The sequence below is a fragment of the Salmo salar genome, chromosome 20 (assembly GCF_965601325.2).
Source record: "Salmo salar chromosome 20, fSalSal1, whole genome shotgun sequence".
NCBI classification, from domain to species: Eukaryota; Metazoa; Chordata; class Actinopteri; order Salmoniformes; family Salmonidae; genus Salmo; species Salmo salar.
The window spans coordinates 14,251,675-14,276,907 of record NC_138310.1 but is presented as its reverse complement, the minus strand read 5'-3'; the positions used below and the strand labels follow the sequence as shown (position 1 = coordinate 14,276,907).

Genomic DNA, 25,233 nt, shown 5'->3' with positions numbered 1-25,233 from the left:
GTGTTACACGGTTGGGATGGTGTTCTTCGGCTTGCAAGCCTCCCCCTATTTCCTCCAAACATAACGATGGTCATTATGGCCTAACAGTTCTATTTTTGTTTCATCAGACCAGAGGACATTTCTCCATAAAATACGATCTTTGTCCACGTGTGCAGTTGCAAACCATAGTCTGGCTTTTTTATGGCGGTTTTGGAGCAGTGGCTTCTTCCTAGCTGAGCGGCCTTTCAGGCTATGTCGATATAGGACTCGTTTTACTGTGGATATAGATACTTTTGTACCTGTTTCCTCCAGCATCTTCACAAGGGCCTTTGCTGTTGTTCTGGGATTGATTTGCACTTTTCGCGCCAAAGTACGTTCATCTCTACGAGACAGAACACGTCTCCTTCCTGAGCGTTATGACGGCTCCGTGGTCCCATGGTGTTTATACTTGCGTACTATTGATTGTACAAATGAACGTGGTACCTTCAGGCATTTGGAAATTGCTCCCAAGGATGAACCAGACTTGTGGAGGTCTACAATCTTTTCTTCTTCTGAGGTCTTGGCTGATTTCTTTTCATTTTCCCATGATGTCAAGCAAAGAGGCACTGCGTTTGGAGGTAGGCCTTGAAATACATCCATGGGTACACCTCCAATTGACTCAAATGATGTCCATTAGCCTATCAGAAGCTTCTAAAGCCATGACATCATTTTCTGGAATTTTCCAAGCTGTTTAAAGGCACAGTCAACTTAGTGTATGTACATTTCTGACCCAACTGGAATTGTGATACGGTGAATTATAAGTGAAATAATCTGCTTGTAAACAATTGTTGGGAAAATGACTTGTGTCATGCACAAAGTAGATGTACTAACCAACTTGCCAAAACTATAGTTTGTTAACAAGAAATTTGTGGAGTGGTTTAAAAAAATAGTTTTAATGACTCCAACCTACTTTAATGACTCCAACCTACTTCAACTGTATGCCTCATCACAATTATATCTCGGAGATCTACGGACAGTTCCTTGGACTGTCAATTGTGGGACAGTGTTTCTTTCTAAAAGATATCCAAACGATTGAATTGAAAAAGTTGTAGTGACATCTCAAGGATGATCGAAGGAAATTGGACACACCTGAGATCAATTTGGAGTGTAATAGAAAAGGGATAACTCATATATGTACCGTAATAGTTGTATAGCTGCCCATCACAGAGCAGCATCCCTCAGGACACGTGAGTAATACACCGTGCAAGCTAGCTGCACACACAAAAGTTGAATTCCCTTCTCGTACAGTTCTCATATGACCATCACAGCATCGCAAATACAAAGACCCTGCTTTAACCCCTGCGGAAGAGCGAAGAGCTCACAGCCAGTGGATGGTAGAAGGCCAACCCCTGGCTCCCTCCCCAACCTCCGACCACTCCCTTAACTGGGTGTTTGTTGATGACATGATGAACTTTCTGGCCCAAAGCGGGAGGACCAGCAGTGTGAGGTGACCTACCGCGGGACTACCTACCGTGGATACATGACTCTCTATGCTGCCATCACCAGAGCAATGAAAGAGGGTGAGCATTACACCCGTCTGTTCCACGTGGGATTGCATGTTCTCCCATACACAGAGTGCTCTGTGCTGTTTGCTTGTACATGCAATGCACATGTTCAGTATCTTTAGCTTTACACTACTTTCGTTTGCAAAGGCAGGCATGATCAAACCTTGGAAGTAAATTACACTCTTCCTGCCTGTCCTAAGACTGTTCAGTCTCAACACATTTTTCAGTAACATTTCCAATGACCTATCATCCATTTGAATGCAGCTAATCAAGATGCCATGCCTTCTATAGATATTCCCAATACAGAGCCTTCCTATTTCTCCCAGATGAGTGTTGAGGAGTTGGGCCGTGTCTTGCTCTCTGACAACAACACACCCATGCTCATGCTTGAGTAGCGTCACCAGGTCCTCACAGAGGGGTCCAGCACGTGCTCCTGCAGCACAGACGGAGCTTACGGAGCTTCATAAGCCCAGCCAGTAACAACTCCCAGAAGATGGTCGTAGAGCTCATCGTGGACAAGCTATCAGTTCCATGGACAGCCATATCATATTTTGTTTTCGGTATCTTAGTTGTCACTGTATTAGACTAAGCATAGGTGATTTGATGATGTTGAAATTTTGAAGTTGAAATGGTGTTGTTAAATCAATTAATAATAAACAATTAATCTTCTCCTTTCCCCCTTCTGATAACCAGGCGGCGAATCGCATCTCTGCATGTCTGTCAGACATATCAGTGTGGATGACGGATCACCACCTCAAGCTGAACCTCGGCAAGACGGAGCTGCTCTTCCTCCCGGGGAAGGACTGCCCGTTCCATGATCTCGCCATCACGGTTGACAACTCCCTTGTGTCCTCCTCCCAGAGTGCTAAGAACCTTGGCGTGATCCTGGACAACACCCTGTCGTTCTCCACTAACATCAAGGCGGTGACCCGATCCTGTAGGTTCATGCTCTACAACATTCGCAGAGTACGACCCTGCCTCACACAGGAAGCGGCGCAGGTCCTAATCCAGGCACTTGTCATCTCCCGTCTGGATTACTGCAACTCGCTGTTGGCTGGGCTCCCTGCCTGTGCCATTAAACCCCTACAACTCATCCAGAACGCCGCAGCCCGTCTGGTGTTCAACCTTCCCAAGTTCTCTCACGTCACCCCGCTCCTCCGCTCTCTCCACTGGCTTCCAGTTGAAGCTCGCATCCGCTACAAGACCATGGTGATTGCCTACGGAGCTGTGAAGGGAACGGCACCTCCATACCTTCAGGCTCTGATCAGGCCATACACCCAAACAAGGGCACTGCGTTCATTCACCTCTGGCCTGCTGGCCCCCCTACCTCTGAGGAAGCACAGTTCCCGCTCAGCCCAGTCAAAACTGTTCGCTGCTCTGGCACCCCAATGGTGGAACAAGCTCCCTCACGACGCCAGGACAGCGGAGTCAATCACCACCTTCCGGAGACACCTGAAACCCCACCTCTTTAAGGAAAACCTAGGATAGGATAAAGTAATCCTTCTAACCCCCCCCCCCCCCCCTTAAAAGATTTAGATGCACTATTGTAAAGTGGTTGTTCCACTGGATATCATAAGGTGAATGCACCAATTTGTAAGTCGCTCTGGATAAGAGCGTCTGCTAAATTACTTAAATGTAATGTAATGTAAATGTGTTGGAATAGTGGAGGCAGCTCCTGTTTTCATTGCGACTTGTGGTTCTAAATCAATAGTTGTTTAGTAGTCCAAAAATGTCTGAAACATTAACTTGCTTGACCGTGCTGTAGTAGGTCATGTAACTATTTGTTTGTGGACTTCACCGGACAGATGTTCTTCTCCGGATTTGTGATTAAACAAATCATTTATTCTAGCACTGTGTCTTCTAATTTTCTCGTCCTTTGGCCTATACATCACGGTGACAAGGGACATGTGTCACGTGTGCTCCCTCTCCGGCCTCTAGGTCACCAGGCTGCTCGTTAGGGCGCACACCTGTCACCAGCATTAGGCGCATAATGACACTCACCTGGACTCCATCACGTCCTTGATTACCTGCCCTATATATGTCACTCCCTTTGGTTTCTTCCCCAGTCGTCATTGTTCCTGTATCTGTTCCTGTCATGTCAATATGCTGTTTGTGATTCTTGTTTTGTTATTTCATTTATTTATTAAATGTATGAACTCCCTGAACTTGCATCCCGACTCTCAGCGTACATTGTTACAATATGAACTAACAGGTTATAGAGCGAACAATGCAATTATCATAACACAGGTTGTAATATGGCTTTTTTTCCTGGCTGGGCATCCTATATGTATGTGTGGAGAGCGGCTATTTGAAGCACAAATTGGCCTCAAATGCAGTTGAAGTAATGTGGAAATGGTGCCCTGTGGAAGCAGGGGTTAAAACGCTTTCAGTTACACACAATACAGTATACTATGCTATACATAAATTACCGTATTGATTATACAGTGGCATATAGACATCCTACTGTCACGTCCTGACCAATATTTAGGTATTATTTCTATTATATTTGGTCAGGACGTGGCAGAGGTATATTTGTTTTGTATTATGGGGTTTTGTGTGTGGTGTAGTGGGGTGTATTAGTTTGGTATAGGTTCTAGGTTTGTTTTTCTATGTGTAGTTTTGGGTGCTGGACTCTCAATTGGAGGCAGGTGTTTCTAGTTGCCTCTGATTGGGAGTCCCATAAGTAGGTGTGTGTTTGTTTGGTTTTCGTGGGTAGTTGTTTTTGCACTGCGTGTTGTGTGCCTGCAAAACTGTTCCTGTCGTGTATATTGTTTTCCAGTGGATGCGTTACTCTTTTTTTGAATTAAAACATGAGCATCCATATTCCCGCTGCAGTTTGGTCTATTCAACACGGCTCTTTTTGTGACAGAACTACCCACCACCAAAGGACCAAGCAGCGGAGAAGAGGACAGAGGCAAGTGAGGGAGGAATGTTGGAGGCAGCCCCAATAATTTTTTAGGGGGGGGCACAAGGGCTATTTGGCGGGGCGAGATTACAGCCCCAGGCCAGCTCCCCGTACCCTTGTAGGGCAGACTGGACAGGTCCGTGCTTTGGGGTTGGGGCTGTGGTGAGGCCTGGGATTTTCAGGCCGGTAGGCAAGGTACCAGCGCCCTGCATGTGCCAGGGCGAAGTAGGCATCGAGCCGGAAGGGGTGATGCCAACCCTGCGCTCAAGACCGCCAGTGCGCCCTTTCGGTCCGGTGTTTCCCGCCAGACGCACTAGCATGGAGGTGCGTGTCTCCAGGCTGGCACGTCCTATACCAGCCCCACGCATCAGGAGTCTAGTGTGTCAACCCAGCCTCGCCAGTCAACAGTCACCAGAGCTGCCCGCCAGTCAACAGTCGTCAGTGCTGCCCGCCAGTCAACCATCGCCAGAGCTGCCCGCCAGTCAACAGTCGTCAGAGCTGCCCGCCAGTCAACAGTCGTCAGAGCTGCCCGCCAGTCAACAGTCGTCAGAGCTGCCCGCCAGTCAACAGTCGTCAGAGCTGCCCGCCAGTCAACAGTCGTCAGAGCTGCCCGCCAGTCAACAGTCGTCAGAGCTGCCCGCCAGTCAACAGTCGTCAGAGCTGCCCGCCAGTCAACAGTCGCCAGAGAGGTCAGACTGCCCTGAACTGCCGGAGTGGCCAGACTGCCCTGAACTGCCGGAGTGGCCAGACTGCCCTGAACTGCCGGAGTGGCCAGACTGCCCTGAACTGCCGGAGTGGCCAGACTGCCCTGAACTGCCGGAGTGGCCAGACTGCCCTGAACTGCCAGAGTGGCCAGACTGCCCTGAACTGCCAGGGTGGCCAGACTGCCCTGAACTGCCAGGGTGGCCAGACTGCCCGGTTCTGCCAGAGGTGCCCGCCTGCCCTGATCTGCCAGGGTGCCCGGCCTGTCAGGATCAGCCCGAGTGGTCCTCCTGCCCTCCGGTCCAGCCCGAGTGGTCCTCCTGCCCTCCGGTCCAGCCCGAGTGGTCCTCCTGCCCTCCGGTCCAGCCCGAGTGGTCCTCCTGCCTTCCGGCCCAGCCCGAGTGGCCCGCATGCCTTCCGGCCCAGCCCGAGTGGCCCGCATGCCTTCCGGCCCAGCCCGAGTGGCCCGCATGCCTTCCGGCCCAGCCCGAGTGGCCCGCATGCCTTCCGGCCCAGCCCGAGTGGTCCGCCTGCCCTGATCTGCCAGGGTGCCCGGCCTGTCAGAATCAGCCCGAGTGGCCCTCCTGCCCTCCGGCCCAGCCCGAGGGGCCCTCCTGCTCTCCGGCCCAGCCCGAGGGGCCCTCCTGCTCTCCGGCCCGGCCCGAGGGGCCCTCCTGCTCTCCGGCCCAGCCCGAGGGGCCCTCCTGCTCTCCGGCCCAGCCCGAGGGGCCCTCCTGCTCTCCGGCCCGGCCCGAGGGGCCCTCCTGCTCTCCGGCCCGGCCCGAGGGGCCCTCCTGTCCCCCGGCCCGGCCCGAGGGGCCCTCCTGTCCCCCGGCCCGGCCCGAGGGGCCCTCCTGTCCCCCGGGCCGGCCCGAGGACCCTCCTGTCCCCCGGCCCGGCCCGAGGGGCCCTCCTGTCCTCCGGCCCGGCCCGAGGGGTCCGTCTGCCTGGCGCAGCTATCGGCTCCACCGAAGTGGGCGACGCCGAGGGTGGAGCAGGGTCCACGTCCTGCACCGGAGCCACCTCCAGGATAGGTGGGTTGGGGAGGGAGGGTGTAGCACAGTGCCGTCGTTGACGGCAGCCACCCTCCCTTCCCTCCCTTATTGTTTAGGGGGTATTGCTTTTTGGTTTTGTTGGGGTAATGGGGATTTTTTGTGTTTTCTTTTAAGGTGCATTCCGGGGTCTGCACCTTTAGGGGGGGGTAATGTCACGTCCTGACCAATATTTAGGTATTATTTCTATTATATTTGGTCAGGACGTGGCAGAGGTATATTTGTTTTGTATTATGGGGTTTTGTGTGTGGTGTAGTGGGGTGTATTAGTTTGGTATAGGTTCTAGGTTTGTTTTTCTATGTGTAGTTTTGGGTGCTGGACTCTCAATTGGAGGCAGGTGTTTCTAGTTGCCTCTGATTGGGAGTCCCATAAGTAGGTGTGTGTTTGTTTGGTTTTCGTGGGTAGTTGTTTTTGCACTGCGTGTTGTGTGCCTGCAAAACTGTTCCTGTCGTGTATATTGTTTTCCAGTGGATGCGTTACTCTTTTTTTGAATTAAAACATGAGCATCCATATTCCCGCTGCAGTTTGGTCTATTCAACACGGCTCTTTTTGTGACACCTACATTTGGTTAAACACCCACACTACTGGAAATCCATCTTTTAGAGCTGAAAGACTATGGCCAGAGCGTACCCAGGTTACACAATGATTTAAGTCAACAAGTCATTGTTTTAGTCAAAGTATGATGTATTTGGGCTTGAAGTACCAATTCTGATCTGCCCACTTCTTGCAAATCCGTGTGAATGCGGTATCTTTTCCTAAGACATGACATACAAATTATTTTCAGCCTAAGTTTTATTTCAGGCATAACCTCAGGAAGTAGGGATGCTGAGAGTGCTGCAGCACCCCCTGAAAAATCATCATTTAAAAAACAAGTCAAACAGTTTTTGCCAAACATTCTAAGCACCCCCAACCCCAAACTACTTCCCACGGCTATGGTTTCAGGACTGGGTTTTATTTGAATGTTACCACCTGTAGTGGCATTTTACTGTGTCTCTTTCTGCTTAGTGTCTCACACTTATCATACGTTTGACCTGTTGCATACTTAGAAATGCGCCTACAATAGACAGACAGGGTGCCTGAGGTTTGCCAGGTGTTCTTCTTCTGTGCAGCCATTCTCTGTGAGCAAACGCTTTGCTGAGAAAGGATGCACTTCAGAGCTTCTGACTAACTTGTACTGTGAAGTGCTGTTTGTAATCGCTTCGCTGGCGTGAATTTATTCCAAGTTATTCCTCTTCATGACTGAGATGAGCCAAAAAGCCTTGTGTCCATCTGCCTGAGCCATGGAAAAAATTCAAATAAGCGTGTTTTTGCACATCCACTTTTTCTGTTTCCCAGAAAATTATCATAATCCATTGGATAATTTGTCTATTTTCACTTATTTTCAAGCTAGTCTGTAGAAAAAAAATATAAATCTGACCATCTTATAAATGGCATTGTGTGATACGATAGCATTAACCACTAAAGTTTTGCTTTACTACATGTTCCACTTATTTGATTGGTGTAACATTAGCTAGAAACCAGATAATGAAAAGGCACCTGCGAAATAACATTTGAGGAATTTGTAGTTAGTTACATGTCATTGCGGCATGCATGATAATGAACAAAGTCATTGTAGCCTATCATTTCACTTCCCCTGTCACGTCCTGACCCTTGTAAGAGGTCATTTTCCATAGTAGAGTGATCAGGGCGTGACAGGGGGGTGTTTTGGGTGTGTTTTGGGTTTTCTGTTTCATTGTGGGGTTTCTAGATTTCTATTTCTTTGTTTTCCTTTTCTATGCGTTGGCCAGGTATGGTTTCCAATCAGAGGCAGCTGTCTATCGTTGTCTCTGATTGGAAGCCATACTTAGGTAGCCTGTTTTCCATGTGTGGGTTGTTAATTTGTGAGTAGTGTTTGCCTGCTCTGCGTTACGGCTTTATTGTTTTGTTATTTAAAGTGGTTGGTGTATTGCATTTAGTTTTGCGATTAATAAAAAGATGTGGAACTACGAACACGCTGCGTTTCGGTCCGATCCTTCAGAAAGCGTGAGAACCATAAGCATGGGCAACTTGGCTTTGCCAGCAGCCTACCTACCGAAGGTTGCACCATGTCCAAGACAATGTAGAAAAACTCACATCAGCCATCTTTCAATTGTTATCCATATTACCGGAGCGTCAACTTATTCTTTCTAACTATTTATATGGTGGATTCGCAGCCGCAATTTATGGAAGATGCCAAAACTTTGGAGATAACAATATCAAGGTCAAAGATAGGCCAGTGATTTCCATCTTGCCACGTCCTGACCAGCAGGTGGAGTAGGTGTATACGTTTTGGTCAGGGCGTGGCAGAAGGAGTTGTGTTTTGTATGTTCTGTCTAGGTTGGGTTGTTCTATGTATAGTTAATTGGGGTGGACTTCCAATTGAAGGCAGGTGTGTGGTGTTGCCTTTGATTGGGAGTCCTATATTAGTTGGGTGTGTTTGTCTGTGTGTTTGTGGGGAATTGTTTGTGAGCACTGCGTTTATTGAGCCTGCTACACTGTCTAGTCGTGAGTACTGTTTATTGTTTTGTTTTTGTTCTGTGGGTACTTTACGTATTTTCATTAAAAGAATGAGTATCTACATTCCTGCTGCATGTTGGTGCTCCCTTCAACACCATGACGAAATCTGTGACAGAATTCCCCACCAAACCAGGACCAAGCAGCGGAAGAATTCTGGTGAGGACTGGGTAAAACGACTGGTAAGGGAGCCCGAGAGGCACCCCCAATAATTTTTTAGGGGGGGGCACAAGGGCTGTTTGACGGGGCAAGACTGGAGACCCAGGCCAGCGCCCCGTACCCTTTTTAGAGGTAAACAGACTGGACAGGTTCCGTGCTTTGGGGTAGGTGCTATGATAAGGCCTGGTATTTTCAGGCCAGTATGCTCAGTACCAGCACCCCGCATGTGCCAGGGGTAAGTGGGCATCGAGCCAGCAGGGGTGATGCCAACCCTGCGCTTTAGACCGCCAGTGCGCCTCTACGGTCCGGTGTTTCCCGTAACACGCACTAGCCTTGAGGTGCGTGTCTCCGGGCTGGCACGTCCAGTACCAGCTCCACGCACAAGGCTTCTAGTGCGTCAGTCCAGCCCCGCCAGTCAGGAGTCTCCAGTGCTGCCCGCCAGTCAGGAGTCGCCAGTGCCGCCCGCCAGTCAGGAGTCGCCAGTGCCGCCCGCCAGTCAGGAGTCGCCAGTGCCGCCCGCCAGTCAGGAGTCGCCAGTGCCGCCCGCCAGTCAGGAGTCGCCAGTGCCGCCCGCCAGTCAGGAGTCGCCAGTGCCGCCCGCCAGTCAGGAGTCGCCAGTGCCGCCCGCCAGTCAGGAGTCGCCAGTGCCGCCCGCCAGTCAGGAGTCGCCAGTGCCGCCCGCCAGTCAGGAGTCGCCAGTGCCGCCCGCCAGTCAGGAGTCGCCAGTGCCGCCCGCCAGTCAGGAGTCGCCAGTGCCGCCCGCCAGTCAGGAGTCTCCAGTGCCGCCCGCCAGTCAGGAGTCTCCAGTGCCGCCCGCCAGTCAGGAGCCGCCAGAGCGGCCTGTCTGCCCGGAGCCGCCAGAGCGGCCCGTCTGCCCGGAGCCGCCAGAGCGGCCCGTCTGCCCGGAGCCGCCAGAGCGGCCCGGATCAGCCAGGATCCGCCAGAGTGGCCCGCCAGCCGGCCACGGCCAGAGACGCCCGCCAGCCGGTCACGGCCAGAGTCGCACGCCAGTCGGGCGATGTCAGGTGCGCCTACTAGTCTTCCGGAGCAGCCAGGGGCGCTACCGAAGTGGGCAACGACGAGGGTGGAGCGGGGTCCACGTCCCGCACCTGAGCCGCCTCCAACATAGGTGGGTTGGGGAGGGGGGGTGTAGCACGGTGCCGTCGTTGACGGCAGCCACCCTCCCTTCCCTCCCTGTAGTTAGGGGGATTTTTCGGTTTGTTTTGGGTGTTCTGTGTTTTCTTTTGAAGGTGCATGCGGGGTCTGCACCTTTAGCGGGGGGTAATGTCACGTCCTGACCAGCAGGTGGAGTAGGTGTATAAGTTTTGGTCAGGGCGTGGCAGAAGGAGTTGTGTTTTGTATGTTCTGTCTAGGTTGGGTTGTTCTATGTATAGTTAATTGGGGTGGACTTCCAATTGAAGGCAGGTGTGTGGTGTTGCCTTTGATTGGGAGTCCTATATTAGTTGGGTGTGTTTGTCTGTGTGTTTGTGGGGAATTGTTTGGGAGCACTGCGTTTATTGAGCCTGCTACACTGTCTAGTCGTGAGTACTGTTTTGTTTTTGTTCTGTGGATGCTTTACGTATTTTCATTAAAAGAATGAGTATCTACATTCCCGCTGCATGTTGGTCCTCCCTTCAACACCACGACGAAATCTGTGACACATCTGTTGTGAAGTTTTCCCTAAATGAATGCTTATGACAAATCCAGCTCCAGAAACAGCCATAGAGTCAGCTGGCTAATCTTTTGAATATGGTGTAGTTCAAAAAACAAGCAACAGATAAGATTAGCTAGCTAAGGTTAGCATGCTAGCTAGCTACACTTACAGCTGTCAGTGCCCTATTTGTTGATGTTTATCAACTTCACATGGACATTCCCACACTCAATTTGTGAATTTGTATAAGTAGCATTCGTCATTTGGAGGTGGAACTTGTTCAATCTTATACTTACAACTCGTGCTAAGTTTAGATATTATATTGAATTAAATCATCCAGACTCAGAGGTAAATTTCAACATGTCTTTACTCCATCACGGTCCGTGTAATCCTTTACTGACGTGGTGACATCCTATCTCAGTAAGTCACATCAATACACGACAGAACCTAAACGTGCATGTTCTCTCTAGGACAGGAAATTACGTTGAAATAGTGGTGGCAACTTCCTTTGTGGGGAGCTCAGATTCTTGTGGCGGATTTTTTTGGTTATCATGGAGGCTAGGGGAGAGGAGGCTACTCTACTGACTACAGCATACAACAGGCCCTAGTCCACCTGGGGGCACTACACTACTTAGACACCCTGACAGAGACATTAAGGAACGGTAAGTATTTTCCCCCTGTTATGAGTGCATGTATGTGTACGTGAACCTCTTTTGACCTTCTTTCTTCTCTCCGGTGAGTTGCTCATCTCAGGCGACAGTAGAAAGGTGGAGATTTGTGTCTGCTCTATCTGGTGTGTGGGAGGATCAAGGTGCACCTGTGGAGTCTGGTTGAAGAGCGAGATGGCCAAAGCTGCAATATCAACTCTTTATCTCTGACACAGGCCCACACAGAGAAACTGACTATTTTTGTGATTAAAAACAGCAGAAAATCTAAATGTAGTTTTTCTATTTTTAAAAAAGTGTGAAAATCCTGGGAAAAATAGAACAAATGGGGGAAATCCGAATAATGGAAAAACAAGAGAAAACTGAATTTTGAAGAGGAAAAACTGAAGTAGACAAAAACATTTAAGGCCCTAGTAACGTTTTTTTGCTGTGCATGACTGCACTTTAGAGTGTGTGTCATCCTGCAGCACAGCATTTTGGGCAAGATTGAGGTCAGGTCCAATATTGACTATGCACCCAAGAGGAAAAGAGGTTGGCCGTCCTACGTTGGGCCATCCATTTAAAGTAATATAATATATATATATACAATTTAGCAGACACTTTTAACCAAAGCGACTTAAAGTAATGCGTGAATACATTTTTATGTTTCGGTGGTCCCGGGAATACCAAGATGCATTACAGGGTTATAAATGCTTTGTGAAGCCTTAATTTAAAATGATTTATATGGCCTTTATTAAGGGGTGCTTATGCCACCCTTTATAAAGCACAGGTTTATGTCTTATTTCAGTTGAAGGCATTCAGTTGTACAACTGACTAGGTATCCCCCTTTCCCTTTCCTTCCTTTTTTATTTGCCTTAGTGGGTTATGTCACGTTTGACATTGGTGGTTACGGCACACAGTTATGCCACATTTATTAACCTTTTATAAAGCATGACATACGGTTGTAGATGATTTGTAACACATTTGTAGTGTTTATGAAGGCTTTATAAGCTGCACTTCTTATAAAGCAGGACACAGTTTTGACTTAAATCACAAGACCTGAAAATGGTTCTCTAACAATGACTGGGCTCCCGAGTGGCACAGGGGTCTAAGGCACTGCATCTCAGTGCAAGAGGCGTCATTACAGTCCCTGGTTTGATTCCAGGCTGTATCACATCCGGACGTGATTGGGAGTCCCATAGGGCGGCACACAATTGGCCCAGCGTCGTCCGGGTTTGGCCGGGATAGGCCGTCATTTTAAATAATAATTTGTTGTTAACTGGCTTGCCTAGTTAAATAAAGTTTTTTTCATTTATTTTTTATTTTTTATTCAACAACCAACTTTACAGAGCTTGAAGAATTTGGAAAATAATGGGCAAATGTTGCAAAATCCAGGTGTGCAAAGCTCTTAGAGACGTACCTAGAAAGACTCACAGCTGTAATCTCTGCCAAAGGTGCTTCTGCAAAGTGTTGATTGACTCAGGGGTGTAAATAGCCTACTTATGTAAATGAGATATTTCTGTATTTAATTTTCAATAAATTTGCACACACAAAAAAAGCATGTTTTCACCTAGTCATTATGGGGTATTGTGTGTAAATGGGTGAGATTAAAAAATATATTTTATCAATTTTGAATTCTGTTGGTAACACAACAAAATGTGAAATAAGTCAAGGGGTATGAATACTTTCTGAAAGCACTGTAAACCTTGCCTTATATTTTTTACAGGTAATATACCACATCTTCTGTCTGAAATGGGTACGAAAGACCTAGTCATGACTCCTGCATTTTCACAGACCCTGCAACCAACATACAGGTAACGGGTATGTGAATCGTTCCATTGTTTAAAGGCCCAATGCAGCCGTTTTTATCTCAATATCAAATAATTTCTGGGTAACACCTTACTGTGATTGTTTTCAAACAAAATTGTCATAAGAAAAAAAATTGCTACTTAGCAAGAGCAATTTCTCAAGCAAGAATTTTTATACGACTGTCTGGGAGTGGTCTGAGTGGCGAGGGGGAAACTGAAAATTAGCTATTGGCAGAGAGGTTTGGAACTTTTTCTTATTTGGTCTATTAACTAATTTATTGCTTGTGGATGTCACCAGGCAGGCCAAACACCATCCCACCAAAACAGGCAGAAATTTCAGGTGGTCTTTTTAAACAGCTCCAACACTAAAAAGGAATTATTATAATTTTCACAATTTCACAGTATTATTACAACCTCATAGTGTGGAAATATATATAAAACACAGACAAGTCACGTTTTTTAGTGCACTGGACCTTTAATACTTTCCAAATGTTTTATTTTATTTTTATTTCACCTTTGAAAATTTGAAATGCAAACAGCCCCCATGGTTTAACAACACCTCTCAATTTGCCAGTTACCCACTGATATGCATAAAAGTATGCCTGCAAGAAACTATTAAAATAAGGGCTGTTTGAAAGGGGGTTGCCTTATATTTTTGACCGGTAATACCGGTGTCTGAATTGATTACTTAGAATTTGCCTGCAGTAGCACAACCACGCCGTAGGGCGGCGCTGTAGCATCAGATTGTGTCTTTTACAGCGAGCCTCCTTGGATAGAAAAGCACGAGCTTTCCTTTGATTTATCGGTGAAATCCATGGCAACTAGAGCTAGACAACAAAAGTAGTCAGACTACAAGTAACAACAACGGAGATGGACGGTAAGATAATGGACAACTAAACGTTAGCTAGGTACTGTAGCAAACCCAGCAATCAACGGTCAGCTTGAACAGGTATTTGTTCAAGTTAAAAAGTTGAAGTTTAACTTTGTTCTTTCAAATCAACAACGCCAGATATGACAGCTTTTCGTTTCACAGACAAAAGTGCGAAAAAGTCGTGGTTTCTGAAGTGAGCAAGTTACTGTACAAGTAGACTTCTTTCTTTCAACATGCCTTTATCTAGAAAACGAAGTGGGTGTCTGTGTGAAACTCCGGAGTGACTCATTTAGTATCAGACGTTACCAGTGACGGGTTTGGTAATGGGACAGGTGTGTGGGCGGGTTGCGGTTCGGGTCAGACCGTTGCTTCCCAAAGAGGTGCTCCACAACCATGTGATGCTGGGTAGCGACCGAGCACGCCTTTGGACCGACCGCACCGCACGGTCAGGTTTACAAGTCCTGTGTCAAACCTCTGGTGGCATCTCTAGTTGACGGCTACAATGCTACAGTGTTCGCCTATGGACAAACCGGGTCTGGAAAGACATACACCCTTGGTGGGGGACATGTAGGTAAGTTATTGGTCCAATGCAGCCGTTTTTAACTCGATATCAAGTACTTTCTGAGTAACAATTAAGTACCTTGCTGTAATTGTTTTCAATTAAAATGGTAAAAATCAATTAGCTTCTACAGTCGTGGCAAAAGTTTTTGAGAATGGCACAAATATTAATTTTCACAAAGTCTACTGCCTCAGTTCGTATGATGGCAATTTGCATGTACTCCAGAATGTTATGAAGAGTGATCAGATAAATTGCAATTAATTGCAAAGTCCCTCTTTGCCATGCAAATGAACTGAATCCCCCAAAAACATTTCCACTGAATTTCTGCAGAAGGCTTCAGGGCGCCCAAGAAAGTCCAGCAAGCGTCAGGACCGTCTCCTAAAGTTGATTCAGCTGCGGGATCGGGGCACCACCAGAACAGAGCTTGCTCAGGAATGGCAGCAGGCAGGTGTGAGTGCATCTGCACGCACAGTGAGGCGAATACCTTTGGAGGATGGCCTGGTGTCAAGAAGGGCAGCAAAGAAGCCACTTGTCTCCAGGAAAAACATCAGGGACAGACTGACATTCTGTAAACGGTACAGGGATTGGACTGCTGAGGACTGGGGTAAAGTTATTTTCTCTGATGAATCCCCTTTTCGATTATTTGGGGCATCCAGTAAAAAGCTTGTCCGGAGAAGACAAGGTGAGCGCTACCATCAGTCCTGTGTCATGCCAACAGTAAAGCATCCTGAGACCATTCATGTGTGGGTTTGCTTCTCAGCCAAGGGAGTGTGCTCACTCACAATTTTGCCTAAGAACACAGCCATGAATAGAGAATGGTACCAACACATCCTCCGAGAGCAACTTCTCCCAACCCTCCAGGAACAGTTTGGTGATGAACAATGCCTTTTTCCAGCATGATGGAGCACCTTGCCATAAGGCAAAAGTGATAGTGGCTCGGGAAACAAATCATAGATATTTTGGGTCCATGGCCAGGAAACTCCCCAGACCTTTATCCCATTGAGAACTTGTGGTCAATCCTCAAGAGGTGGGTGGACAAACAAAAACCCACAAATTATGACAAACTCCAAGCATTGATTATGAAAGAATGGGCTGCCATCAGTCAGGATGTGGCCCAGAAGTTAATTGACAGCATGCCAGGGCAGATTGCAGAGGTCTTGAAAAAGAAGGGTCAACACTGCAAATATTACTCTTTGCATCAACTTCATGTAATTGTCAATAAAAGCCTTTGACACTTATGAAATGCTTGTAATTATTCTTCAGTATTCCATAGTAACATCTGACAAAAATATCTAGACACTGAAGCAGCAAACTGTGTGGAAATTAATATTTGTGTCATTCTCAAAACTTCTGGCCACGACTGTAGAGCTAGACTGTCCGGGAGGGGTCTGAGTGGGAGGGGAAATCTGAAAATGTGGTTGATGTCACCATGGAAGGCTAAAACTCCATCCCACCTAAATTTCTGGCGCTTTTCAAACAGCTCTTACACTAAAAGGGCATTGTAATTATTTTCACAATTTCACAGTATTTTTCCAACATCATATTGTGGAAATATATATAAAACCTAGGTAAATCTAGTTTTGACTTCACTGGGCCTTTAAAAGTGTGAGCCCAATTGTACTCTGACATCATGCAGACACCAAGTGCATTGAGGGATGATGTTGTTCTGACATGAATCCCTGAATAATCTTTCTACTACGATTCTACCCTGAACTGTCATTTGAGGCAAATGCAGAGAATTTTATGATTATACAATTATACGATTATATTATCATCAGACAACTCTGCTTTTGTATTTTCACCAAGGAAGTTGCTCTCTCTCTGTACTTGTACCCTTGTTAGCATCTCTGCCGGAGGAGGAGAGTGCTCCTGGGGGAGAGGAGGGCAGCGGATGCCAGGGCTGCGGTAGATGTTATGGTCCAGACTGGAATCAATGAGCTGCACATCAGAGAGGATGACAGGGGCAACACTGGTAACACCACTCACTCTGTCTGTGCTAGGGTGTGTGTGATGTGTCAAGTGTGTGTGTGTTTAACCCCCTAAGGCCGATGTCCGCGCCCCATAAAAATCTGTCAGTTTGCATGGGATGTGTCTCAGTCCACTGCATCTGCCTATGTCGCACTTCCGCATCTCTGGTGAAAGGTGACAGAGCTAGAGCGTGGTTTGTCAGACCATAAGACATCCCGAAAATCGGTCTTCTCACAAAATCATCTGTATCATCTCTCAAGAACACGAGGGTGTTCTCTGGTTTGCTCTACGCCCTCCACAAGTGTCAGGAGACTGGTCTGAAGTCGGTACAACCAATCTGACATCTTCTGTCTGTAGTGTCCGAACTGTTAGGGCTACACACTAATATGACCCCTCTGTACAAAGGTGAGACTCTCACACACACGTTTCGCTCTAGGACGCCCACAGGCCTCACAGGACTCGTCTGAAGGTCCTTCCGGTACCAGTTGAAATGGAAGTACAGTGTATTCGGAAAGTATTCAAACCCCTTGACCCCCCCCCCCCCCTCATCAATCTACAGACAATACCCCATAATGAATGACAAAGCAAAAACAGGTTTTTAGACATTTCGGCAAATGTGTAAAAAATAACAACAGAAATATGACATTTCTAAAAACCTGTTTTTTGCTTTGTCATTATGGGGTATTGTGTGTAGATTGATAAGGGGGGAAAAACAATTGAATCATTTTTAGAATAAGGCTGTAATGTAACAAAATGGGGGGGAAAAGGTCTGAATACTTCCTGAATGCACTGTACATGCTGTATGGAATCTGACTGTAGTGTGTTGGTTTGTTTCAGTGGTAGTTGGGGCAAGAGGAACTGTGATTACCTCAGCTGAGGAGTTGCTGAGCGTCCTGGAGGCTGGCAATGCCCAGAGGCACACTGGCCCCACAGATGAACGAGCGTTCCAGCCGCTCTCACGCTATCGTTACCCTACAGCTGACGCAGCATCACCACGACAATGGCTCCCTCCGCTCCTCTAAACTCCACCTGGTGGATCTGTCTGGGTCAGAGCGGGCTGCACGCACCGGGAACACAGGCCTGCGCCTCAGAGTCCGTCCACATCAACACCGGCCTGCTGGCGTTGGGCAACGTCATCCGCGCACTCTCCAACCCCCATCGCCGCCACAACCATGTGCCGTACCGCGACACCAAGATCACTCGCATCCTCCGGGACTCACTGGGCGGCTCCGCCCACACACTGATGGTGGCCTGCGTCAGCCCTTCCCACCACAGTGTCACAGAAACGCTGAGTGTGCTTCAGTTTGCCTCACGGGCACGCTACGTGAAGAACCAGCCTGGGTTGTGTCCTGCCAGGGCGTGTCCGGGCTGGCAGCCTGGAGAGGCTCGTGGGGGGGAGCTGGAGCAGAAGGTCCAGACTCTGAGAGAGGCACTGAGAGAGAAGGATAAGACAGGGAGAGGGATTGCGTTGAGTGACAGCACCAAACAGGCCACTCAGGAGGAGCGTGATGACAGGGGGGCGGCTCTAGTGGAGGAGTCCCAGTACCGCTGCCTTGCACAGGACGCTGCCTTCCTATTGGAGGAGCTCCAGAGTTCCACCCGGAGTCCCGCTCTGCAGCAGCGTTTGCAGGAATGGCTGGAGAAACACAGGGAGCTTAGCCACTCCGGCCACACTGACTATCAACAACCTGTGGGGGTGCAGGGGATGAGTCTCAACAGATCACCATCCTCCAACTCAGACGTACCAGGAACTGCCAGGTAGTGTGTATAGTGGGCTCTGTTTCTCAGCTTTGTTTGCTCAATATAATCTGTTTACAAATTATATTCTAAACATAGGTATAAATTGTATTTGTCTCTCTTTTTCTCCCCCCCACTCTATTTTACTCACTCTCTTTCCCACTCTCCCTCCTTCCATCAGGATACTCTGGCTATAGACAAGCAGGTGTTTAACCTGAGGGAATCTGAGCTGGTGCAGGTGCAGAGGCAGGTGCAGACACTGCTACAGGAGAAACAGACACACCTCCAGTCCTTACAGGAGGAGAGGGAGCACAGAAGCATTCAGGTAAAGAGAGAGAGAGAGAGGATACAAAGATTGACTGGGGCATTTCTACAGTGGTTGATGACTGATGTTTTTTCCATTGATAGATTGTCTCTGTGGTGACCTCCTGGGATCCTTTAGACCCTTGCTGGACACTGGGGCTTCTGGGAAGTCAGCTTGGAGACCTCAGTGTTCCCATGATCAGCCAAGGCCATGGTTGTACGAGGAAGGTGTGTGTGTGTGTGTGTGTGTGTGTGTGTGTGTGTGTGTGTGTGTGTGTGTGTGTAGGGCTGTGGCGGTCACAAAATATTGTCAGCCTGGTGATTGTCAAGCAAATAACTGTCAGTCTCACGGATATTGACCGTTAATTAACATAAAAACATTTAGCATCTCCTGGCTTCCACACATAGCCTACAAGCCATTTAAAAAAAGTCTAATACATCCATGTAATATAGCCTACACCTTCACAATACAATTATTATTTATTTTAGACAGGTCTAAAGAAGCATGATATGAAGAAACTGTAGTCTATTTCAGAAGAAAATGTTAGTATACTCTGAGTTGTTCTGATGTGGCTATGCCAAATGGCTGCGGGCTACACTTGTTCATTTAGCAGACAAGATTTGCTTAGAATTCCGTGGCATTATTTTATATTGTTTTATAGTATGAAGAATACAACTGAACAAAGCTGAATAAAATCTGAATATTTTCTCCAGAGGATTTGAGGGAGTGAGCACATTCGGCTATTCTGTGTTAAGCGGTTAACAAAGAAATAGGTACTCCTACATGCTTAATTTAGAGTTATTAATGTAACTTTAGTTGTTCTACAAACGTTGGGCTATATGTTTTGATGTTTAATACATTAAGGCTGCATGATGCGACTCTAATGAGGATTTGAAAAAATTGACCACATTTACTTTATCAGCCAACATGATGACACGGCCTAACGAACAGCAATAACACTAGCTTATGTTAGTCTACTATCCCCCATAGTACAAAAGTTGACCTATTCTGTGCAATAAATAAATATTCCAAACATAGTCTGGGACAGTTGTGGGATGTGATAGATCCCAAATTAATACAACCACTAGCATCAAATAACCTTTTTTATGCAATGAAGCTGACGCAACCGATCAGAACGTTTAGCTTAAAATGTTGATAAACTATCAGGCTATTTCTTCACATTATAAGCTAAGCAATGCGCACATGGTAGTAGGCTATAAGCATGACTGTTCCATTAGTGGGAAAACAACATTATCAAAAGTGACCGCAAATGCAATTATGCATGTAATGCTTTTAAAACATATAGGCCTATGGGCTAGGCTGCATGAGGGTTGCGACTATGATTTGAAAAAGTAATTTCTTACGCTGGCCATCATTCACAAGTGATAATGTATAATTCACAAGTGATAGGCTAATATTGTCACCCATCAGACTATTCTTGATTTAATATTGTCTTTACATATACTAAATAATATGTGTGACATTTGTTTTGATTTAGAATGGACCATTATCATGCACCTGTATCGAAACAGGGGCAGCAGGAAAAAATACATGTCATCTATGCACTTAAATAGCGATGGGAGGATGCTTTTCCCCGTGGTTTATTGTCATGCCAGCCAGGTAGGCTATACTCCTGTTGTAAAGAGACGCAATGTGCTTAATATTAGTAAAGTTGAGTAATAAATATAGTAGGCCTAGCCTATAGAAAGCTGCTGGGATCCTCCTCTTTTTATTAGAGGCCATCACTCGATTTTCTCAATTGCATAGCCTATAAAAATAATGCGAAACATGAGCTCCTGGGCTCTCATAAAGTGTTTGATTTAGATTTCCAATTACATTTTGCATTGATGTCAGAGTGATTAGAGGGACAGTAGAGTGCTGAGTACCAGGCAGTTAGCAAGTTTTGTAGACCACTAATGACCAGCAGCAACATCAGAGTTTGGAGAAGCCTAATTACTGTGACTAAATGGTAATTTGACTGCCTTCATGACTCGTGAACGCCAGTGTGGCGGTATGTGTGCAACAATGGAGTTTCTGTTAGTGTGTTTCTTATGTAGATCCATACTAGTCCTCCGGCCTGTTGGTTGGAGAGGGTGATGGCTGCCTTTAAGACCCGCAGTCAGCTGCTGCTGGCTCAGATAGAGGAGAGAGACAATGTCCTCTGCCCTCAAAAAAACACTGAAGGAAAGGAGGGACGACGAGGAAGAGGAGGGAGGAGAAAGGGATTCAGGTGAGCAAGACTGTAATACTGTAACATCCTGCTTCAGAACTATGTAATTGTTCTGCTTGCACAAGACAGACTACTTATTTAATCAGATGGATATATTGCAGGCGCTCTAGGAACCGCACATTGACAAGCAGACAGAATCCATCCTGCTTTGGCCAGAACCAGGCACAAAATACTAGTTTGGACCAGATTCAGGACGGGCTCAGAGAACACTCATAGAGCATTTATACAGACCTCATAGAGCATTTAAACAGCACTCATAGAGCATTTATACAGCACTCGGAGCATTTATACAACACCCAAATAGAGCATTTATACAACACTCAAATAGAGCATTTATACAACACTCAAATAGAGCATTTATACAGACCTCATAGTGTTTATACAGACCTCATAGAGCATTTATAGCGCATTCATACTGCACTCATAGAGCACTCAGAGTATTCATATAGTATTCATAAAGCTCTCAGAGCATTCATAGAGCATTCATACAGCACCCAGAGTATACATAGAGCTCTGAGTATTCATAAAGCATTTATACAGCTCTCAGAGCATTCATACATCACTGAGTGTTCCTAGAGCATTTATACAGCACTAATAGAGTATTGAAGGAGAATTAATACAGAACTCCTGTTGACCTTCCGAACTGTCAGTCTTTGCATCCACATAGCCCCATCTGTGAATGTGGTTACATTTCTCCAGTCCCATCCTTTAGCCTCATAGCAAACCAAGTGGTGGGGCTGCCATTTTGTTGTCTTTCATTAAAGAGAATACATCCTGTGAGCAGCATGCTAATGGGTTAGATGCTGCTGTGTTGCAGGACCCGAGGACAGACAACAAGGCTGTCTTTCAAAATGGAGACTCCTAAAGAATCAGAGGAACAGGTAGAATGACGTTCCACAATTAAGTGTGGCCACGTTACATTGGCAAAGGATCACAGGTTTCAGGTGCCCCTCCCTGCAGGATGTTTGTTATGGAAAAAGGCTATTTCAATGTTCACCATGCAGTCATGGTGACTCCTTAGATCTCATTTGGATATTCAACATAGTTGAAAATAAGCAAACCGTGTCGTGTATGTTTTGACGTGTTGATGTGTTCGTTTTGCCCCTGTACGATGCCCAGCAGTCTGAGAGACGTGTGTGGCTGGAACACGAGGAGGAGCGTGCTCTGCAGAGGAGGAGGAGCCTGCAGGAGCTAGAGGAGGAGCTGAGGTGCAAAGAAGATGTGCTGCAGCACCGAGGCCTGTGTTCAGGAGAGGAACCAGCTGCAGATCAAGAGGCTTCGCTCCAGCCAGGTAAACACAGAGCAGGGCTTAGAAATCCAAAGTATTGCCGTATGAAGAAAAATAACAACTGTACATTGTGTGTGTACATTCCAATGTTGTTATCTGCAATTGAAAGTGCGTGTGCATACGTTCACGTGTGTTCCTCAGGCTCTGAGTCAGGACTTGCTGCGCCTGTCGGCCCGTCTGGGAGATCTGGATGAGGAGCTTGAGGAGGGGTAGAGAGGCGACTGTCCCCCTCTGCAGCAGGGCTGTGTGGAGTGTCCGCGGAGGAGCTGCTGAAGGAGAGAGAGAGAGAGAGCACGCGGAGGAGGAGGGACACGCTGGACACGCAGCTGAGGGACGGCAGGGTGCTCACGCCAGAGGGGAGCTTCTTAACATGGACTATTTTCCTTCAGCCTGGATGTCACTCTGACTACAGGGGGCTGATGTGGAAAATTACATGGTGTGTGTGTGTGTGTGTGTGTGTGTGTGTGTGTATAGGAGGAGCATGCTCTGCTGCTGTCGGAGATGGTCTTAGAGGCCCTGGATGCTGCAGTAGAGTTTAAGAACTATTCCATCCAGGAGAGACAGACCTCGGGGACACGTCCAACTCCGCCCACGGAGACGACCACAATAACATCATCATGAGGGCGCTGAGAGAGCTGTCACTTCCAGAGGCCTCGGCACCGTTGGTCAAATACTTCAACAAGGTCAGAGTCCCAACACACACTCACCACAAACTACTTTGAGCATCCAAGCTACCACAATTCAGTTATTTTTGATGGAGGCGACATGAGGAGAGTGACTTGACCATTGGCGAGCGATACGGCCAGATTTGTGCAAAGTGAAACTCAATGCAAATCATCAGAGATTTCGCAGCGTGATAACCAGTCTGGGGAGGGAGGGTCTTACTAGCCTAGCCAGCTTTAACACTGCTGGATAGTGAACATGCTATTTTGTGTGCTGTTTGGAATAAACACTCACAATGGGCGAACTAGGTGATGCCTACTACAAAGTAGTATCTCTGGTTGACAGTACACTCTGCAATAGAACCCGCATTTTGAGGGAAGGCTGGGGGGCTGGGATTGAGATTAGGGGGTCGAAAAGGGTTTGGGGCAGAAGTGGGACTGGTTTAAAAGCTCTCCATAGGCAAACATAAAAGAGATGGTTCACTGCACTCCTAACCTTCCATTACCCTCCTGCTAAACTACCAGTCAATAATTGAGCGGCTAGTTGAAAGCTTTCCCTTGGCCCCTCCAGGTGCTGTGTCTGCGGGAGTCGGAGCGGCGGCTGCAGCTGCGCTGTGAGGAGCTGGATGCCACTTTTCCAACAAGTCAATTGGTCAAATTTCTGCCCTGATAGAGCTGCTCCGGTCACCTGTAAATGCTGTTATTGTGAAGTGGAAACGTCTGAGCAACAACGGCTCAGCCGCGAAGTGGTAGGCCACACAAGCTCACAGAACGGGACCGCCGAGTGCTGAAGCACGTAGCGCGTAAAAATCGTCTGTCCTCAGTTGCAACACTCACTACCGAGTTACAAACTGCCTCTGGAAGCAATGTCAGCACAAGAACTGTTCGTCGGGAGCTTCATAAAATGGGTTTCCATGGCTGAGCAGCCGTGCACAAGCCTAAAATCACCATGCGCAATGCCAAGCATCGGTTGGAGTGGTGTAAAGCTCGTCGCCATTGGACTCTGGAGGAGTGGAAACGCGTTCTCTGGAGGAACGAATCCCACTTCACCATATGGCAGTCCGACGGACGAATCTGAGTTTGGCGGATGCCAGGAGAACGGTACCTGCCCCAATGCATAGTGCCAACTGTAAAGTTTGTTGGAGGAGGAATAATGCTCTGGGGCTGTTTTTCATGGTTCGGGCTCCTTAGTTCCAGTGTTGGAAAAATCTTAACACTACAGCATACAATGACATTCTAGACGATTCTGTGCTTCCAACTTTGTGGCAACAGTTTGGGGAAGGCCCTTTGCATTTTCAGCATGACAATGCCCCCATGCACAATGCGAGGTCTATACAGAAATGGTTTGTCGAGATCAGTGTTGAAGAACTTGACTGGCCTGCACAGAGCCCTGACCTCTAACCCATTGAACACCTTTGAGGTGAATTGAAACGCCGACTGCGAGCTAGGCCTAATGGCCCCAACATCAGTGCCCGACCTCACTAATGCTCGTGGCTGAATGGAAGGAAATCCCTGCAGCACGTCCCTGTTACAGCAGCAAAGTGGGGACCAACTCCATATCAATGGCCTTGATTTTGGAATGAGATGTTCGACGAGCAGGTGTCCACATACTTTTGGTCATGTAGTGTATTTCACTTACTCAGAGATCAGATGAGTACACAGCTAAATTATATCACAAGCATGTGTATTATCAATGAGTTGTTTAATAATAATTAAAATTATATATATATATATATATATATATATATATATATATATATATATATATATATATGATTTTAAATATATGATTTTAAATCTTTAAAAGTAAAAAAAAAGAGGAAATTATTTAAACAACTCATTGATAATACACATGCTAGTGATATAATTTAGCTGTGTACTCATCTGATCTCTGAGTAAGTGAAATATATATATATATTTTTTTTTTGCCTTTGTTTACAGTGTTTTATCCAGTAGTGTGTTTGCAGCGTTCGAGACCTTCAGGCCACTCGCTAACACTAATCAAGCCATTGGTCATTCGTGCAATAAAATGTATTTTCCCTGCTTCTGTAGGTGTGGTTTGGTTATTTTAGTGTTGCACAACTGTTGACATCAAATGAATTGGATCAAGCCTCTTAATTTGCAGTAGTTCACTAATTGGACGTACATTTTTTTGCAGACTGCTGGTTAATGCAGGTGCAATCTGTAATGGTCATGGTTGCATGGTTTAATGGTCATTTCAATAATTGATATACCGGTACCCATTGATTCTTGAAAAATATTACAGTATAACTAATACATCCCTCTAAAGCCAAAAATGTTAGTCTGATGCCTAGTAGCCTAGCTGACACACAAGGCTAGTGATCCACCATCACCCCTGAAATGTTTTTGTTGCAAAACAAAAATGTTAATTCTAAATGTCATTCTTGGTGGAGATGTCGTTCATGCTTGTGTAATGTAGTGCTCAAAATATGAGCTGCAGAAATACATCTAAGAAAGGCAATTAGAAAAATAAGAATCATTCCATCCATTTTTTACAAATACATATACCATTTAATATCTATATATTTAGAATGTGATTGTTTTCATTATATTTTACTGACCACAAAGTAACAAGTATATAACCTTTTACATACAAAAGCAGAAACTGCGTGAATAA

At 46.7% G+C, this 25,233-nt stretch overlaps 1 pseudogene across 1 annotated transcript; it reads left to right on the top strand.

Annotated features, from left to right (window-relative positions):
• The first annotated feature begins 13,793 nt into the window (after nucleotides 1-13,793).
• On the top strand, nucleotides 13,794-24,288 carry LOC106580233 (kinesin-like protein kif7; annotated as a pseudogene). Its single transcript, XR_014381970.1, has 12 exons — nucleotides 13,794-14,418; nucleotides 16,249-16,378; nucleotides 17,212-18,132; nucleotides 18,339-18,436; nucleotides 18,520-18,642; nucleotides 19,914-20,035; nucleotides 20,473-20,645; nucleotides 21,463-21,526; nucleotides 21,765-21,936; nucleotides 22,075-22,287; nucleotides 22,406-22,616; nucleotides 23,167-24,288. The product of XR_014381970.1 is annotated as a kinesin-like protein kif7 (transcript).
• The last annotated feature ends 945 nt before the right edge of the window (nucleotides 24,289-25,233 follow it).